Raw genomic sequence first — 20,334 nt, forward strand, 5'->3', positions numbered from 1 at the left:
CCCGCTCCTTGAAAGCGGCAGCTCTACCCTTTAGATCAGTGCGAATGTTGCCTGTAATCCATGGCTTCTGGTTGGGGTATGAAGGTACAGTTACTGTGGGGACAACGTCCTCAATGCAGTTATTGATAAAGCCAGTGACTGATGTGGTGTACTCCTCAAAGCCATCGGAAGGATCCCGGAACATATTCCAGTCTGTGCTAGCAAAACAGTCTTGTAGTTTAGCACCACCTCCATTGCTGTCTGGAAAGTGCTCAGAGCATTTCACAATCCGAAAGGCCTTCTGTTGCTGAGAGGCTGCACACACTCACAGGAACTCGTGGCTCTAATGCGGTTGTGACACTACCAGATCGGACATCGTCAGCGATGTTCACTGGCTTTATTAAGACAGTGGGAACACCAGGCTTGGTAGAGTCAGCCATTCCCCCAGATTAAGCACTCACACTCATGAGGGATGATGATGTCTGGCCCCAGTGTGACTAACAACAAAGTATTCTGGGCCTGCTCCCCCCACGATCTGCACCGGAACTGCCTGTCCATCAATGTAGACAATTCCGTTTGTGTGGATGGCCACATTTGCTGCCCTCAGTCCCAGGAGTAAAGCTTCGTTGATTGGTGCCACGTACCCATCCCAGTCAATTTCTCTCAGTCCAATTTTTAACTTCACCTTGAGCTCACTGATGACTGACATGCAGTACTAGTCAAAAGTTTGGACACGCCTACTCATTCCAGGGTTTTTCTTTATTTTTCCTATTTTATACATTGTAGAATAATAGTGAAGACATCGAAACTATGAAATAACATATGGAATCATGCAGTAACCAAAAAAGTGTTAAACAAATCAAAATATATTTTATATTTGAGATTCTTCAAAGTAACCACCCTTTGCCTTGATGACAGCTTTGCACACTGACAGGGAGTGCAGGGGGTTGTTGGAGGTTTCTCAGCAACAGCTGTAGCTGTTTCATTTCTTCCAGCAGAGACTCAAACTTCGAATCAAACTGTTCCTGTGTGACATAAGGGGGCCCTTGAATGTAACTGGTTGTTTGTCTAAGTCGGACCACAATAGGCACTGAGCCCTGTGCCTTGAGCCGCTGTCATGGCCAACAGTTGCCTTGAAGTTGTGCTCATTCACAACTGAGCTGTGGGCATACTGGTCAATGACATGAAGTTCTGCTGCTAAGGGTGATGTGTTTGATGGAGCCCCACTGATAGAGAGGCCAGCTGCAGCACCATGATATGTGAGATTAGGCGGAGTAGACTCATGCTTAGGATGACGTCTATCTTCCTGTTAATCCTCTTCTCCAATTGGTCACATCTCTTCTCTGATTTTTCGTTTAGCTGCCGCTGGCCCGTCCTTAGCTGTGCTGGCTATCCTTCATTCTGCTCAGCTTGTCCATCAGCGTGCAGACCCATCCAGGAGTGGGGTCCTTGGAAGCAGGCTGTGCAGGCTTGTCAGCCCCATCTCCATCATCAGACCTATCCCTCATTGTTAGTTAGAAAATGGACTGAGTTTAAGGGTTGAAAAATATTGAATAAGTAGTTGGAGAGAAAAAATAAGTATCTATTTCTCATATATTAATGAAAAACTGGTGCTCAATGTCTTTTTGGACCCTGGGCGGTAGGAATTTGAACCTGGTAAATAACAGGGCCCAACGAGCTTGCCTTGGGTAGAGGCGCTTGGCAGTGCAGAGGTATTCTAAATTATTATGGTCCGTCCATACCAAAAATGGATGTTCTGCCCCTTCCAGCCAGTGCCTCCACTCCTCCAGAGCCATCTTAACCGCTAGGAGTTCCCAGTTCCCAACGTCATAGTTTCTCTCCGCAGGGTTGAGACGATGGGACATGAAGGCACAGGGATGAAGCTTTTGGATGGATCGCTGGGAAAGGACGACCCCTACTCCCACGTCAGAAGCGTCAATCTCAACCACAAACTGACGAGTCGATGAGGATGGGGGAAGAAGTGAATCACTGCTTTAGATCCCCAAAAGCCTTGTCCGCTACTGGAGACCATGTGAACGGTACCTTGGGAGAGGTGAGTGCAGAGAGGAGGGCCGCCAGGTTGCTGAAGCCCTGAATGAAACAGCGGTAAAAATGAGCAAACCCCAGAAACCATTGTAGCTGAACCCTGGACGTGGGCTGGGGCCAATCCACCACCGCTCTCACCTTTTCCGGATCCATCTGAACATTCTCTTCAGCGATGATCTATCCCAGAAAGGAGATAGTGGAACTCGCACTTCTCAGCTTTTACAAACAACTGATTTTCCAGGAGGCGCTGAAGGACCTGTCAAACATGGAGAATGTGTTCCTGGGCAGAACAAGAGAAAACCAGGATGTCGTCGAGGTAGACAAAAACAAAACGATTCAACATGTCCCGGAGCACATTGTTGACCAGGGCCTGGAAAATGGGTGACACCTGGAGGTTGGTGGAGACAATCACAAAGACAGGTGAAACAGATCAAGGCGTGACAGCACGATTGTGCGTTTACTTGGATTGAACAAGAGTTTAGTCAATTTACTTGGATTAAACTAAGGGTGGGCCCTTCTCTCTTCTACGGTATCCAACCGGACCTTGTTACTGATGTTGGGTTACTGATGTTGGGACTACCCTGGCTTCGGAGAGCATGTTTGCGATACGGGATTTGGCCAAATCCCCATATGTGATACATCGAAACAAGTATATGAAAGAGAACTCAAGTTGACTTTCGTAACCCCATTTCTTTGATCATATGAGTGAAGTGTATCACCGCATTTCCCTGCTCCCAGGAGCGTGAGGAAGAGAATCATGCTCGAGAATGACAAGAGGGCAGGAGAGTGGCTCCTTATTAGGAGGTGAAGGGCTCACCTTATTCTCCACTCTACTTGTCTGTCTCCAGCATAAGCTTTAGATAGTTTTTTCCGAGAATATACAGTTGAAGTCGTAAGTTTACATAAACCATAGCCAAATACATTTAAACTTAGTTTTTCACAATTCCTTATATTTGATCCTAGTAAACATTCTGTGTCTTAGGTCAGTTAGGATCACCACTTTATTTTAAGAATGTGACATGTCAGAATAATAGTAGAGAGAATTATTTATTTCAGCTTTTATTTCTTTCATCACATTCCCAGTGGGGCAGAAGTTTACATACACTCAATTAGTATTTGGTAGCATTGCGTTTAAATTGTTTAACTTGGGTCAAACATTTCAGGTAGGCTTCCACAATCTTCCCAAAATAAGCTGGGTGAATTTTGTCCCATTCCTCCTGACAGAGCTGGTGTAACTGAGTAAGGTTTGTAGGCCTCCTTGCTCGCACACGCTTTTCAGTTCTGCCCAAAAATGTTCTTTGGGATTGAGGTCAGGGCTTTGTGATGGCCACTCCAATACCTTGACTTTGTTGTCCTTAAGCCATTTTGCCACAACTTTGGAAGTATGCTTGGGGTCATTGTCCATTTGGAAGACCCATTTGCGACCAAACTTTAACTATGTGACTGATGTCTTGAGATGTTGCTTCAATATATCCACAAAATAGTCCTCCCTCATGATGCCATCTATTTTGTGAAGTGCACAAGCCCCTCCTGCAGCAAAGCACCCCCACAACATGATGCTGCCACCCCCGTGCTTCACGGTTGAGATGGTGTTCTTCGGCTTGCAAGCCTCCCCCTCCTCCAAACATAACGATGGTCATTATGGCCAAACAGTTCTATTTTTGTTTAATAAGACCAGAGGACACTTCTCCAGAAAGTACAATCTTTGTCGCCATGTGCAGTTGCAAACCGTAGTCTGGCTTTTTTATGGCGGTTTTGGGGCAGTGGCTTCTTCCTTGCTGAGCAGCCTTGTGGTACCTTCAGGCGTTTGGAAATTGCGCCCAAGAATGAACCAGACATGTGGAGGTCTACAATTTTCTTCTGAGGTCTTGGCTGATTTCTTTTGATTTTCCCATGATGTCAAGCAAAGACGCACTGAGTTGGATGGTCGGCCTTGGAATACATCCACAGGTACACCTCCAATTGACGATGATGTCAATTAGCCTATCAGAAGCTTTTAAAGCCATGACATAATTTTCGGGAATTTTCCAAGCTGTTTAAAGGCACAGACAACTTAGTGTATGTAAACTTCTAACCCACTGGAATTGTGATACAGTGAATTATAAGTGAAATAATCTGTCTGTAAACAATTGTTGGTAAAATTACTTGTGTCATGCACAAAGTAGATGTCCTAACCGACTTGCCAAAACTATAGTTTGTTAACAAGACATTTGTGGAGTGGTTGAAAAACTAGTTTTAATGACTCCAACCTAAGTGTATGTAAACTTTTGACTTCAACTATATATTATAACATGTTTTCTTGGTTTTAGAACTTTCTTTTTGTGTTTGTGCAATTTATTTTGGAAAGTCTGAGCCTTGGTTGTAAGGTGGGTATGGTGACCTGAAGAACATTGATGGTTCAGCTAAACAAAAGCAGGGAGCATATTTTTTATTTAACTAGGCAAGTCAGTTAAGAACAAATTCGTATTTACGATGACACCCTACTGGGGACCAGTGGGTTAACTGCCTTGTTCAGGGGCAGAACAACATATTTTTACCTTGTCAGGTCAGGGATTCGATCCAGCAACCTTTCGGTTACTGGCCCAACGCTCTAACTAACCACCTCCACCCCATAAAAATGACCACAACAGATTCAAGCTTCTTGGAAAAAGCTGCATCGATTATGACCAAGGTCTGAATATTCAAACTGTGCAACACAACGAGAAAGTAAGAAGAAACATGGATGTTCTCAAGCGGCTTATCAACACCACTGCGTTTTTGGGCATGCAAGAATGTACTTTTAGAGGATACCACGAGAGGGAAAGTTTCGCCAACAAGGACAACTAAAAGGAGCTTGCAGAGATAATTGTATGTTACGGTGCTTTACTTGCTGAACATATTAAAAGTTTCGACTGTCTTTTCTGGGATGTCGAAAACAATTCCGAATGATTTGATATATTCCATCGCATCATCCATTAAAAGTTAGATTTAAGAGGTTGACGCAGCGCATTTTTTTCGCGTGCGCTCAAGTAGGCTTTCAACTTTCCTCCGGTATTTATTTAGCAAAGATGATAACACATAATAATTCCCGACAGACACAAGCAAAAACTCATCACATAAATGTTGCTGCAGCCTAGGCTACACCTAAATGTTAGAAATCTGACATGCTGCTGTATGGGATGGAAACAATACTATTTTTCAGTCTGATCAACTAGGCTACTAATAAGAGCCGCCGCATACAGCATATGCGCCCTTTCCATCTGGTCAGGGTAAACTAATTGGTATAACGTTATCTATTTATCGTTCATATGTGTGTCAGGAGAAAATGTGAATGTGATCAAATGTAGTTTATTTTCAAAATTGGGCTGACTAGGCTGCCTAAACATTTTTAATCCAACATTATTAACTGGAATGAATCAATCAGCATAATAGTGATGAAAGATGTGAGTAAATATTTTAATGCCTACTGTTACATAGGCCTGCATGATGCAAACATGCATAAAGCAGGCTCAGCCCTGTAAGTTATATTGTCTATCAGTTGTTGTCTATGTGTCTGGGTTAAACCCCTCCTAATCTAGTCTAAATATAATTTATATGAAGAAATATAAGGTAGCTGCAGATTTTTTCAGGCGTTTTCTAAAACCATGTGACCTGATTAGGAAAAATGGTCCCATCATAGCCCATGTAAAACCTTTTTACAACTGATTAGTCACTGTCATACCTTATAGGGTCCAGAGTTTTCCTAGTTAGGTTAACATACACTAACATTCAAAAGTTTGGGGTCACTTAGAAATGTCCTTGTTTTTGAAAGAAAAGCACATCGTTTGTCTATTAAAATAACGTCAAATTGATCAAAAATACAGTGTAGACATTGTTAATGTTGTAAATTACTATTGTAGCTGGAAATGGCTGATTTTTAATGGAATATCTACATAGGGGTACAGAGGCCCATTATCAGCAACCATCACTCCTGTCCTGTGTTCCAATGGCACGTTGTGTTAGCTAATCCAAGTTTAGCATTTTAAAAGGCTAATTGATCATTAGAAAACCCTTTTGCAATTATATTTGGCACAACTGAATACTGTTGTCCTGATTAAAGCAGCAATAAAACTGGCCATTAGACTAGTTGAGTATCTGGCGCATCGGCATTTGTGGGTTCGATTACAGGCTCAAAATGGCCAGAAACACAGACTTTCTTCTGAAACTCGTCAGTCTATTCTTGTTCTGAGAAATGAAGGCTATTCCATTCGAGAAATTGCCAAGCAACTGAAGATCTGGTACAACGCTGTGTACTACTCCCTTCACAGAACAGCGCAAACTGGCTCTAACCAGAATAGAAAGAGGAGTGGGAGGCCCCGGTGCACAACTGAGCAAGAGGACCAGTACATTAGAATGTCTAGTTTGTGAAACAGATGCCTCAAAAGTCCTCAACTGGCAGCTTCATTAAATAGTACCCACAAAACACCAGTCTCAACATCAACAGTGAAGAGGCGATTCCGGGATGGGAATTCAAAAGAACTATTTTGAAAATCAACCTGCAAGAGAGCATTCTGGGAAATATGATAATGATGGGCATGGTTTTGAGTTGTTTTGAGCAGACATGAATTTGTAATTTTACTCAACAACCTTGTTCAAATTCAGCTGACTTCGAGCAGAGATTGTTGAGTAAATACACTTTAACGTATTAGCTAAAATTCTTGTCCTTTTCAAGTCCACTCAACAGAATAATGCTGATTTAAGATGCCTTTTTTACAGTACATGTCCAATCACATACAGACAGAGCAGTTCCCACTCTGCTACACATCTACATTCACACACTCCCAAAGCCTCAAAACACCAATCTAACCACACACACACACACACACACACACACACACACACACACACACACACACACACACACACACACACACACACACACACCCTTAGGGTGGGCTAATGGCAGTTTTGCTCCATCACTGCTCCTGTTTCCAGCACAGACACTCATTGTTGGGGAAACTCGCCCTTCTCTTCCTCTTTCCTCTCTTCCTTTCTTTTCCATTTTCCACTTTTTCTCCCCTCTCTTGCACACATGGGGCTAAATTTACCGTTTCCTTCTCTCTGTACAGTTTTCTCACACACTCACTTGCTCCATTTTTCTTTCTTTTGCTTTTTTCACCATAGCTTTCCCAGTCCAGTCCTTTTCAATCTGTCTCCCCCTTTCTTATTCTCGTCTTTATTTCTTCACTGACACAAGATGAGTAGAGTTTCATTATTTATTATACAACGGTGAGTCTAATCCTGAATGCTGATTGGTTAAAACCGCATTCCAGCCGGTAACTATTTCACAAGTTACCACCGGCTAAATCAATGTCGTTGAAAGGCCCATTTACTCTGTTCCATCTCACGGTGCAATCCACTGTCTCATCAACCCTACCACGAAATGTATCAACTTGATCTCCACTATACAAAGTATCTAGACTTTAGCTCCAAGTTCTTTTAGACGAGCATTTGGTTTTCAACAGCAGAGATTTGTATAAACCTTGTTGTCTGTCTCTCCGACCTTTTTCAATATTGTTTCAATATTGAATTGCAATCTCCACTGTCCCATATAAAGTGAATGTGTCAGAAAGAGACACAGCAAATTTAGCAACATACAAAACTTTTTTCAGTTGACTGGCTAAATTGATACTTTTTTGAGAAAACTAAAATGGATGAGTGGAATATTTCTTTTGATATTTTCGGCGGCATGACTATGGATGAATGGGAAAAAGAGATGGCAAGGCATGCAGATTTGGGGGATACTGCATTGAATGACCTAGAGAAAAGCAGCAACGAAGAAAAGTTAAGAATACAAACTGGGCTGTGCGGTGCTTCGAGGGCTGGCTAGCAGAGACTTCAAAACTGTCACTAATGAAGATTAACATGGGCTCATCCGGTTTCTAAATGAACCCCCCATCGGTCGCAGCTGGTGCCTTATGAAGGACACTGAATTTACCACCCCAAATCATGTATTTCTGGGAAACATCAAACGATCTGGTACACGTCAGAGCCGATGGGCGTGAACTCTCTGGCAGCACTTCTACCCAAGATCTGCAGGGCAGTGGGAACAACTACATATACAAATTACAGCATCAGGACCACGACAGTCCAGAAACTGGCCAATGCTGGTTTAGAGGGAGATTATGTCAGTGAGTGGGCATCGGTGCGAAAGTTCGCTCCATAGCTACTGGTGTCCCTCACTGACAGACAGAAAATGCTGGAGCAACATCCAGGTGAAAACAAAAAGAACACTGCAGCACCATCAACACCCAAAAGGCTGAAGCAAGGCAGCAGAAGTAGAAGCACAGACTCCGACAGATATTTCAACCAATGCATTATCCAGGGGAATGTACAGATAAATGTGACAAACAATAAGTAGCCATAGCTATGTCATCTGTGGTAGATAACAAAGAGAATGTATGGTTTCATTTATTAAAATCAGCTCAAATTAATGTCATGGATTGTCTTTCTTTGGTCTGAACAGTGTCCTGACAAGAGAACACATTTTCTCTGCCAGGCAAAGTCGCGCATCATAAGCTTGTTGTTATGGATGTATCCAAATAAATCTAACTAGAAACAGCTTAAACAAATGCAAATGCAGCTACTTTGCTGTAATTGACGTGACTGAAAGTTAGCCGTAGTTGGCTAGCTATCAAGCAAGGAATAAGAACGCTGCCAGCCAGTATTACATTGACATTTTAGTCATTTAGCAGACGCTCTTATCCAGAGCGACTTACAGTAGTGAATACATACATTTCATACATTTTTTTTGTACTGGCCCCCCCGTGGGAATCAAACCCACAACACTGGCGTTGCACACGCCATTCTGGCGTTGCAAACACCATGCTCTACCAACTGAGCCACAGGGGGGCCTATGGCAATGGATCATTTAGAATGAATGATTGGGTTGCATCTATAGATACAGAACAAAAAGACTGAACGACTGGATCGCGTCCATAGATACAGAACAAAAAGACTGAACGACTGGGTAACGTCTCTAGCACCCCTAGATTTGTGTCAGGACTATATCTTGTGGAAGGATGATAAATTAATCAAAATCACGTTTTTAATGATAACATGTCAATCATTATTTGAAAATGTCGGTAACCCGTTGTATAAAAATGATAATTCCCTCAAAGCCGGTGTTCGGAGGATATATTGGCATGGTTTGCTGGTGCTCGACTTCGTCTCTGGCATAACAACACCCGTGTCAATATATCCTCCAAACACCGGCTTCTCGGGCATTATCACTTAAGTGGAAAGAACAATGGAGGGGGCTAGTCACCACCACAGACCCTAGAACAGGTGATAAAGAACGAGAGGTTATGCATTCTTTCACTGTGAGAAACCAACAATCCTGAGATCTCTCATACAGTCACTCACTCCCCGCTGGGCAAAAACTGGTTGAATCAACATTGTTTCCACGTCATTTCAACCAAAAAATCATTTGCGATGACATTTAATCATCATGGAGAACTGATTGGATTTGCAAAAAGGAATTTCATTTTTTTTCACCCAACTTTTAACCTAAATCCAATGTCATGTTGCAATTCTTTTCTGATTTCACATTGAATTCACTCTAGTTGACAACTTAACCAAATGTAAATAAGAATTGTTGTTGAACTGATTTCTGTGCCCGATGGGTTTTTACTTACCAAGAGCTTTCTTAACAACAATAAAAAGGATTAAGGCCTCTACCTGAGAGTGTCAAATGAATGTCTGTGACTAAATCATCATTGGGATTATTGTAGCGTAGTCGTTTGACACTGTCAATCTCTCTGCAGCACTCTGTGGCCTCTCGTTATTGGTTGGTGTTGACTTCTGCTTTGCATGGCCAACTGGAGTGGATTTCGCAGAACCCAGGGTCAATCGAAGGGTCAATGACCCCTACATCTGACTACATTTGATTCTTCCCTGTTACGCAATCTTAAGTCAAGTCGTGCCACAACTGTACTCCTGGGGAAAATGTGCTCTCTCTCACTCACTCACTCACACACACACACTCACACTCACACTCACACAGTTGCTCCAACCAAGTCGACTGCCAAGGTTGCTGGCTGTAAATCTAAATTGTTCAGTCCGACATGACTTGCTTCCCAGGGTCCCCCTCATGGGTACATTTCTTCACCCCTTTCTTGTTCTTGTCTCATCCCCTCTCCTCACCGTATTGGGCTGTATTCTGGGTGCGGTATCCCTGACTGACCACATGGTGGCACCAGAGAGTGTTACATCTGTTAGAGTTTAGCTGGTTTCTGTGAGTGTTAGTCCATCATGTCCCTTTATGGCTCTGTGCTGTCTTCTCCCATTACACACTTGCATAACTGGAGGGGGAACAAATGTTGTTCCTTCAATCTACATACAATACCTCATAATGACAAAGCAAAAACGAGCTCCGATTGGGAAAATACATGTTGAACAGTCATCCAGCCTCTTTCTAGAGCTCCGACCTGACGTCAGTTCCAAATCACCATAAATCAAGAGAATGCCAGACTTTGATGACAAAGTTTGATGACAAAATTTGCCCACGAAGGACCGCCGTGCTACCTTCCTGTTCAAGGGAGCACAGCACAACAAGGTGAGTCCAAAAATATATTGTATGCTGCTGCATAAATTATGCAATATGCCATGGAGAAACAGTGCCTTCGGAAAGAATTCACACCCCTTGACATTTTTTCACATTTTGTTACGTTACAGCCTTATTCTAAGATGTATTAAATAGTTTTTTTCCCTCATTAATCTACACACTACCCCATAATGACAAAGAAAAAAATATTATTTTTGAATCTTTTGCTAATTTTAAAAGAAACTAAAAACTGAAATATCACATTTACATAAGTGTTCAGACCCTTTACTCAGTACTTTGTTGAAGCACCTTTGGCAGCGACTACAGCATTGAGTCTTCTTGGGTATGATGCTACAAGCTTGGCACACCTGTATTTGGGGAGCTTCTCCCATTGTCTGCAGATGCTCTCAAGTTCTGTCAGGTTGGATAGGGAGCGTTGCTACACAGCTATGTTCAGGTCTCTCCAGAGATGTTCGATCGGGTTCAAGTCCAGGCTCTGGCTGGGCCACTCAAGGACATTCAAAGACTTGTCCCGAATCCACTCCTGCTTTGTGTTGGCTGTGTGGTTACGGTCGTTGTCCTGTTGGAAGGTGAAATTTCACCCCAGTCTGAGGTCCTGAGCACTCTGGAGCAGGTTTTCATCAAGGATCTTTCTGTACTTTGCTCCGTTTATGTTTCCCTCGATCCCTCGATCCTGACTAGTACCAGTCCCTTCCGCTGAAAAACATCCCCACAGCATGATGCTGCCACCACCATGCTTCACCATAGGGATGATGCCAGGTTTCCGCTAGACGTGATGCTTGGCATTCAGGCCAAAGAGTTCAATCTTGGTTTCATCACACCACAAAATCTTGTTTCTCATGATCTGAGAGCCCTTTAGGTGCCTTTTGTTAAACTCCATGTGCCTTTTACTGAGGGGTGGCTTCTGTCTGACCACTCTACCATAAAGACCTGATTGGCGGCTGCAGAGATGGTTGTCCTTCTGGAATGTTCTCCAAATTTCCACAGAGGAACTCTGGAGCTCTGTCAAAGTGACCATTGGGTTCTTGGTCACCTCCCTGACCAAAGCCCTTCTTCTCCGATTGCTCAGTTTGGCTGGGCAGCCAGCTCTAAGAAGAGTCTTGGTGGTTCCAAACTTCTTCCATTTAAGAATGATGGAGGCCACTGTGTTCTTGGGGACCTTCAATGCTGCATAAATGTTTTGGTACCCTTCCCCAGATCTGTGCCTCGACAGCAGCATACCACCCTGCATCCCACTGCTGGCTTGCTTCTGAAGTTAAGCAGGATTGGTCCTAGTTGGCCCCTAGATGGGAGACCAGATGCTGCTGGAAGTGGTGTTGGAGGACCAGTAGAAGACACTCTTTCTTCTGGTCTAAAAAAATATCCCAATACCTGACAGCAGTTATTAGGGATATTGCCCTATGTAGGGTGCTGTCTTTTGTATTGGATGTTAAACGGGTGTCCTGACTCTCTGTGGTCACTGAAGATCCCATGGTACTTATTGTAAGAGTAGGGGTGTTAACCCCAGTGTCCTGGCTAAATTCCGTATACCATCACAGTCACCTAATCATCCCCAGCGTACAATTGGCTCATTGATCCCCCTCCTATCCCCTGTAACTATTCCCCAGGTTGTTGCTGTAAATGAGAATGTGTTCTCAGTCAACTCACCGGGTTAAATAAATAATAAAACTATCTGTCTCTGAGCTCCACAATTTCTTTGACCTCATGGCTTGGTTTTTGCACTGTCAATTGTGGGACCTTATATAGACAGGTATGTGCCTTTCCAAATCATGTCCAACCAGTCTCATAGCTGAATACTTATGTAAATAAGGCATTTCACTTTTTTATTTTAATACATTTTTGCAAAAATGTCTAAAAACCTGTTTTTGCCTTGTCTCTATGGGATATTGTGTGTAGATTTGAGTAATTTTATTTAATCCATTTTAGAATAAGGCTGTAACGTAACAAAATGTGGAAAAAGTGAAGGGGTCTGAATACTTTCCAAATGCACTGTATCAGCCTTTCCCTGAAAACCACACTGAATTTAAGTGAAACAATCTAATAAAAACACGTCAGAAACAGACTGTCACGGTTGTCGTAAGAACGGGACCAAGGCACAGCGTGTGTAGAGTTCCACATCTTTATTCCAAAGTGAAACTTCAAGCAAAAACAAATAAATCAAATAAACTAACAACTAAACGTGACTACGAGGTGCACAGGCACAAAAAACAAAACAATAACCCTCAAACACAGGTGGGAAAAATAGCTACTTAAATATGATCCCCAGTTAGAGACAACGATTACCAGCTGCCTCTAATTGGGAATCATACAAAACACCAACATAAAAAATATAAACTAGAACACAACATTGAAATATTAAACTAGACTACCCCCTAGTCACGCCCTGACCTACTACACATAGAGAAACAAGGGCTCTCTATGGTCAGGGCGTGACACAGACCTAATCAAATATATGACTCATTGAAAGTAATTTTATATTTACTGTTTTCTTTCAATCGCTTTTGTGCAATTTTTACAAGTATATGGAACATTTTCACAATGCTTAGTACAAAACTCAAAACATATAATCAAAAAGGCAGTTGTTGCAAAACTCTAAGCACATTTTCAATTGACTAAGAACAACACAACACACAAAATCATACAGTGAATTTTTAACCATCTAGAAATACATGTTTCACATTGCAATACATGTTCATATAAATTAATTGCTTTTCACAATGCAATGCTCACATTACTTTTGATACGATTGTCTTCTCATTTGTATAAATACAATTTTCTATTACTTAAGCAAAGAACTGGGCCTCCCGAGTGGCGCAGTGGTCTAAGGCACTTCATCGCAGTGTTGCAGCGTCACTACAGCTGTGTCACAACCGGCCATGACCGAGAGTCCCATAGGGCAGCGAGCATTTGGCCCAGCATCGTCCGGATTAGGGGAGGGTATGGCCGGGGGGCCTTTACTTGGCTCATCGCGCTCTAGCGATTCCTTGTGGTGGGCCGGGCGCCTGCAGGTTGACTTCAGTCGTTAGTTGAATGGTGTTTCCTCCGATGCAAGCTTCCGGGTTAAGCGAGCGGGTGTCGAGAAGCGCAGTTTGGTGGGTCATGTTTCGAAGGACGCATGACTCGACCTTCGCCTCTCCCGAGCCCGTTGAGGAGTTGCAGCGTTGAGACAAGATCGTAATCACGAAAAAGGGGGGGGGGATTAAATAATAATAATTCACCAGAAACACGTGGGCGGATTAAGCCGAGCGAGGTGGCTGGAAAGGACGGGAGAGGCAGAGCAGTGACTGTATGCTAGCAGGATTTAATGATGATGAGAGACAAGAACTTCAATAAATAATGATTTAATAACTGTACAATAGGCCTAAATAGGCAAGAACTATTAGGCCTATGGTTGGCGAGTCCGAGATAACCAAGCTAGTTGGTGACGTTAATAGTGACGTGTGGAAGAATTGTCCATGGTTCTGGTGCTGGTTGGTGATAGCCAGTGCTTGCCTCTTCTTTGGCGGAGCATGGGACGTCCCACTCACATTGTTGCCAGCTGAATTGGCACTCCAGCGTTTTCTATTCTCTATGTTAGGCTGCCAATAACTCTTAAGTCAGCTCTCAGACCGATGGCCACTCACAGCCGTTATTTCCCTTGCATCCAGGCCCGTGTAGGCTCGGCCCTAAACAGTGTGCTCTCTGTCACCTGGGGCTACAATGTAAATGGCCCGGCAAAACACAAAGGACAATACTTCAAGGACCAGTATGCCATTTCCCCTCTGAGGGGCCAAAATGTATCTCTCTCTACAGTATCCAGACGACTGACTATTGAATGTGTGATAGATGCCAAACATGGATACTATGGTATTATTCTATCTGAAAATTGTCCTATGAGTAGAATTCTAATGCCATCTATATGGATGTATGATCTCAGTGGTAACTTGTATCTGTCCAGGGTGAACTTTAAATTACTCTTTGCAAATTGTCCTTTTAGGATTTCTGTCTTATTTACATTGGGCTCAGGTTCGTGTAAACTTGGTATTGTTTGATTGGTCAATGGTGGTTGGTTTTACACTTTCAGATGTTATAAATGAAATGAAGGTCTGTTGTTCTCTCCCTGATCCTGTATCCTGTCCATTAGAGGTTGTATGATCAATTATCATTTCCTAGGCTTCTAGGCCTAGTATGCATGGCTTTGTCCATGCTTTATCTTTTAAGTTTACCTAAGATCTGTGTCTAGAATTATGCTTTGCTAATGGCAGCATTGTCTTGTAACTTAAGCTTATTGCCTTGTATGTGAATCCATTCATTTTACAAAATATAAACGCAACGTGTAAAGTGTTCGTCCCATGTTTCATGAGCTGAAATAAAAGTTCCCAGAAATGTTCCATACTCACAAAAGCTTATTTTTCTCAATTTATGTGCACAAATCTGTTTACATCCCTCAGCATTTATTCTTTGTCAATATAATCCTTCCACCTGACAGGTTTGACATATCAAGAAGCTGATTAAACAGCAGGATCATTACACAGGTGCACCTTTTGCTGGGGACAACAAACGGCCACTCTAAAATGTGCAGTTTTGTCAAAAACACAATTCCACAGATGTCTCAAATTTTGAGCGAGTGTGCAATTGGCATGCTGACTGCAGGAATGTCCACTAGAGATGTTGCCAGAGAATTTAATGTACATTTATCTACCATAAGCCGCCTCCAATGTCGTTTTAGAGAATTTGGCAGTACGTACAACCGGCCTCACAACCGCAGACCACGTATAACTACGCCAGACCAGGACCTCGACATCCGGCTTCTTCGTCTGAGACCCACCACACGGAAAGCTGATGAAACTGTGGGTTTGCACAACTGCTCAAACTGTCAGGAATCGTCTCACGGAAGCTCATCTGCATGCTCATTGTCCTCACCAGGGTCTTGACCTGACTGCAGTTTGGTTTCGTAACCGACTTCAATGGGAAAATGGTTACCTTCGATGGCCACTGGCAAGTGGAGAAGTGTGCACTTCACGGACTAATCCCAGTTTCAGCTGTAAAGGGCAGATGGCAGACAGATGTTGTGTGGGTGAGCGGTTTGCTGATGTCAACATTGTGAACAGAGCGCCCAATGGTGGGGTTGAGGCTATGGTATGGGCAGGCATAAGCTATGGACAATGAATACAATTGCATTTTATCGATGGCAATTTGAATGCACAGAGATAACGAGATCCTGAGGCCCATTGTCGTGCCATTCATCCACAGCCATCACCTCATGTTTCAGCATGATAATGCACGGCCCCATGTCGCAAGGATCTGTACACAATTCCTGGAAGCTGAAAATGTCCCAGTTCCTCCATAGCCTGCATACTCACCAGACATGTCACCCACTGAGCATGTTTGGGATGTGCTGGATCGACGTGTACAACAGCGTTCCAGTTCCCGCCAATATCCAGGAACTTCGCACAGCCATTGAAGAGGAGTGGGACAACATTCCACATGTCACAATCAACAGCCTGATCAACTCTATGCAAAGGAGATGTGTCGCGCTGCATGAAGCAAATGGTGGTCAAGCTAGATACTGACTGGTTTTCTGGTCCATGCCCCTACTTTTTTTAAGGTATCTGTGACCACCAGATGCATATCTGTATTCCCAGTCATGTAAAATCCATAGATTAGGTCCTAATGAATTTCTTTTAATTTACTGATTTCCTTGTTTGAACTTGTTGCTTTTGTTCAGTGTACTATAGAATCCTACAGTGTACTACACAATTCTATACTAAGTACTAGACATGATTGAGGGATACTACAGTGTCTAGTATAGTATTTTATAGTGTACTACAGTTTACTACAGATATCTATAGTAAGTACTATAGTACTATAGTAAATTGTAGTATTTTTATGTGGGCATGCTCAAGACGGGCTTGATGCAAACTAGTGCCTGCTAAACGTTATGTTTCTTTCAATAATTGTATTTGTCTCATTTGATTACAGTACACCTATGTTTTATATCTGAACAATACATTTATTTTGATGCATCAATGATTATGAAAGATGTCTTCAAAGATCACACCTTTGATCACACATTGGATATAAATGATGGGGAGTGCAAGTGTATTGTCTATGTGAAAACAGTGTAATGTGCTGTAACTTACAGTACTGTAGCATATAACAATCAAAGGGCAATTTTGAAACATGTATTTAGCATTTTTTTTCTATTGGATTAACTGGTTGGTAAAACAACTAAATTGAGAAGATATCATTATCTTGTGTTCTGGTGATTTAATCAATGTTCTCATGATATTTCAGAGTAAACTTATATTTTGACTCAATGGTTGTGTGGTGAAAGACGTCTCCAAACAAAATCAATGCACAGTAAAAAGGTTTTGAAAATAAGGCTTGCTGCATTACAAGTATTACCAGTTTGTAGTTTCGTACTAAGATTTTTTCAAATTCACCACATACTTGTGAAAATACCATGTATTGATTGAAAACAAATTTAACTAACATCCTCCATATTGACTGGGGAATATAACCCAGTTTAATTCAAATCAAATCAAATAGTATTGGTGTCACGTCCTGACCAGTAAAGGGGTTATTTGTTATTGTAGTTTGGTCAGGACGTGGCAGGGGGTGTTCATTTTATGTGGTTCGGGGTTTGTTGGAATATGTTCTTATGTAAGAGGGGTGTTTGTTTTATGTGTTCTGGGGTTTTTGGGAATTGTTCTATGTTTTGTATTTCTATGGTTTTTCTATGTTTATTTCTTTGTTGGCCTGGTATGGCTCTCAATCAGGAACAGCTGTACATCGTTGTTGCTGATTGGGAGTCATACTTAGGTAGCCCTGTTTTCACCTGTCTTTTGGTGGGAAGTTGTTTTTGCATTGCTGTGTGTAGCATGCAAGACTGTTTGTCGTTCGTTTTCTTGTTTTGTTTTTGTACGTGTTCAATAAAAGTAAATATGAGCACTCAACCCGCTGCGCCTTGGTCTACTCCATACGACGACCGTTACAATTGGTCACATACACATGTATGATGTTAATGCAGTGTAGCGAAATGCTTGTGCTTCTAGTTCCGACAGTGCAGTAATATCTAACAAGTAATCTAACAATTCTCCAACAACTACCTAATACACACATCTAAAGGGGTGAATGAGAATATGTACATAAAAGTTTAATGATGAGCGATGGCCGAGCAGCATAGGCAAGGTGCAATAGGTGGTATAAAATACAGTATATACATATGATATGAGTAATGCAAGATATGTAAACATTGTTAAAGTGGCATTGTTTAAAGTGGCTAGTGATCCATTTATTAAAGTGGCCAGTGATTGGGTCTCAATGTAGGCAGAAGCCTCTGAGTTAGTGATTGCTGTTTAGTAGTCTGATGGCCTTGAGATAGAAGCTGTTTTTCAGTCTCGTACCCAGCTTGGATGCACCTGTACTGACCTCGCTTTCTGGATGGTAGCGGTGTGAACAGGCAGTGGCTCGGGTGGTTGTTGTCCTTGATGATCTTTTTGACCTTCCTGTAACATCGGGTGCTGTAGGTGTCATGGAGGGCAGGTAGTTTGCACCCGGTAATGTGTTGTGCAGACCGCACCACCCTCTGGAGATCCTTGCAGTTGAGGGCGGTGATACAGCCCGACAGGATGCTCTTGATTGTGCATCTGTAAAAGTTTGTCAGGGTTTTGGGTGACAAGCCAAATTTCTTCAGCCTCCTGAGGTTGAAGAGGCACTGTTGCACCTTCTTCACCACACTGTCTGTGTGGGAGGACCATTTCAGTTTGTCTGTGATGTGTACGCCGAGGAACATAAAGTTTTCCAGCTTTTCCACTGCTGTCCCTTCGATGTGGATAGGGGGGTGCTCCCTCTGCTGTTTCCTGAAGTCCACAATCATATCCTTTGTTTTGTTGACGTTGATTGAGAGGTTGCTTTCCTGACACCACACTCGAGTGCCCTCACCTCCTCCCTGTAGGCTGTCTCATCATTGTTGGTAATCAAGCCCACTACTGTTGTGTTGTCTGCAAACTTGATGATTGAGTTGGAGGTGTTCATGGCCACGCAGTCATGTGTGAACAGGGAGTACAGGAGGGGGCTGAGAACGCACCCTTATTTGGCCCCAGTGTTGAGGGTCAGCGAGGTGGAGATGTTGTTTCCTACCTTCACCACCTGGGGCGGCCCGTCAAAGTCCAGGACCCAATTGCACAGGGTGGGGTTGAGACCCAGGGCCTCCAGCTTGATGATGAGCTTGGAGGGTACTATGGTGTTGAATGCTGAGCTGTAGTCAATGAACAGCATTCTTACATAGGTATTCCTTTTGTCCAGATGGGATAGGGCAGTGTGCAGTGTGATTGCGATTGCGTCGTCTGTGGACCTGTTTGGGCGGTATACAAACTGAAGTGGGTCAAGAGTGGCCTGTAAGGTGGAAGTGATATGATCCTTGACTAGTCTATCAAAGCACTTCATGATGACAGAAGTGAGTGCTACGGGGTGGTAGTCATTTAGTTCAGTTCTTTTGTTCCTGTACCCAAGAAAGCAAAGTAGCCATCTTGAAGCATGTGGGGACAACAGACTGGAATAGGGAGCGATTGAATATGTCCGTAAACACACCAGCCAGCTGGTCTGCGCATGCTCTGAGGACGCGGCTATGGCTGCCGTCTGGGCCAGCAGCCTTGCGAGGGTTAACACATTTAAATGTTTTACTCACATCAGGCCACGGAAAAGGGGGGGGGTACATCCCTTGTTAGTGGGCCACTACAGTGGCACTGTACTATCCTCGAAGCGGGCAAATAAGGTGTTTAATTGTGTGTGTGTGTGTGTGTGTGTGTGTGTGTGTGTGTGTGTGTGTGTGTGTGTGTGTGTGTGTGTGTGTGTGTGTGTGTGTGTGTGTGTGTGTGTGTGTGTGTGTGCGTGTGTGTGCGTGGTACTTCTCACTACATACAGGTGGCAACAGAGCACTGTGTGTCTCTGGTCAATACCACAAGCCTGTTTTCATAAATAAAGGGTACACTGTCTGGGAGCCTCCCATTCCCCTCCTTTCATAAAGCCTGTGTGGATCCTTAATCATTACCTCCACAACTTCACTGACATCAACTAATAAAGTCCCCCAAACTTTTCCCAGATGTGCTAAAAATCCACTTATTTCCATCAGCCAGCCATACTGTAAACTCTTTTTACCCTTTGCAATCGAGACTTAATAGATGGGAGCTGCAGTAGGGGGATTGGAATATTTTTTTTTATGAAAGAAAGGAGCAATTGGGCTGCTTCTGGGGAGTGGGAGTAAGTGTACATTTTGGCTGTCCCCATAGGAGAACCCTTTGAAGAACCATTTTTAGTTCCATGTAGAACCCTTTTGGGTTCCATCTAGGACCCTTTCCACAGAGAGTTCTGCATGGAACCCAAAATGGTTTAAATCTGGAACTAAAAAGGGTTATTCTATGGGGATAGCCAAAGAACCCTTTTGAAACATTTTTTTTCTAAGAGTGTAGAGTGTTTCAAAGTGATTTCATAGGACCCAACAGTTTAGAATAATCATGTTTATACCCACAGTGTGAGAGAGAAAATGAAAGCGAAAACGAGAGCTCTAACGTAGATGAAGCTCCCTCATTCTTTCATTTACAACAACCCAAAACCTTTTCTAATCAACCTCTGTATCCATTTCCTCTCCATTCTTCCCATTTGTTTTCTTTTCCCTAGTTCCTCTCTTTCTGTGACAGACTGCAAAACACGCCTTTGATTTAAAAGAACACACACACGCCGTT

Source organism: Salmo salar, chromosome ssa15 (genome assembly GCF_905237065.1).
Source record: "Salmo salar chromosome ssa15, Ssal_v3.1, whole genome shotgun sequence".
Lineage (NCBI taxonomy): Eukaryota > Metazoa > Chordata > Actinopteri > Salmoniformes > Salmonidae > Salmo > Salmo salar.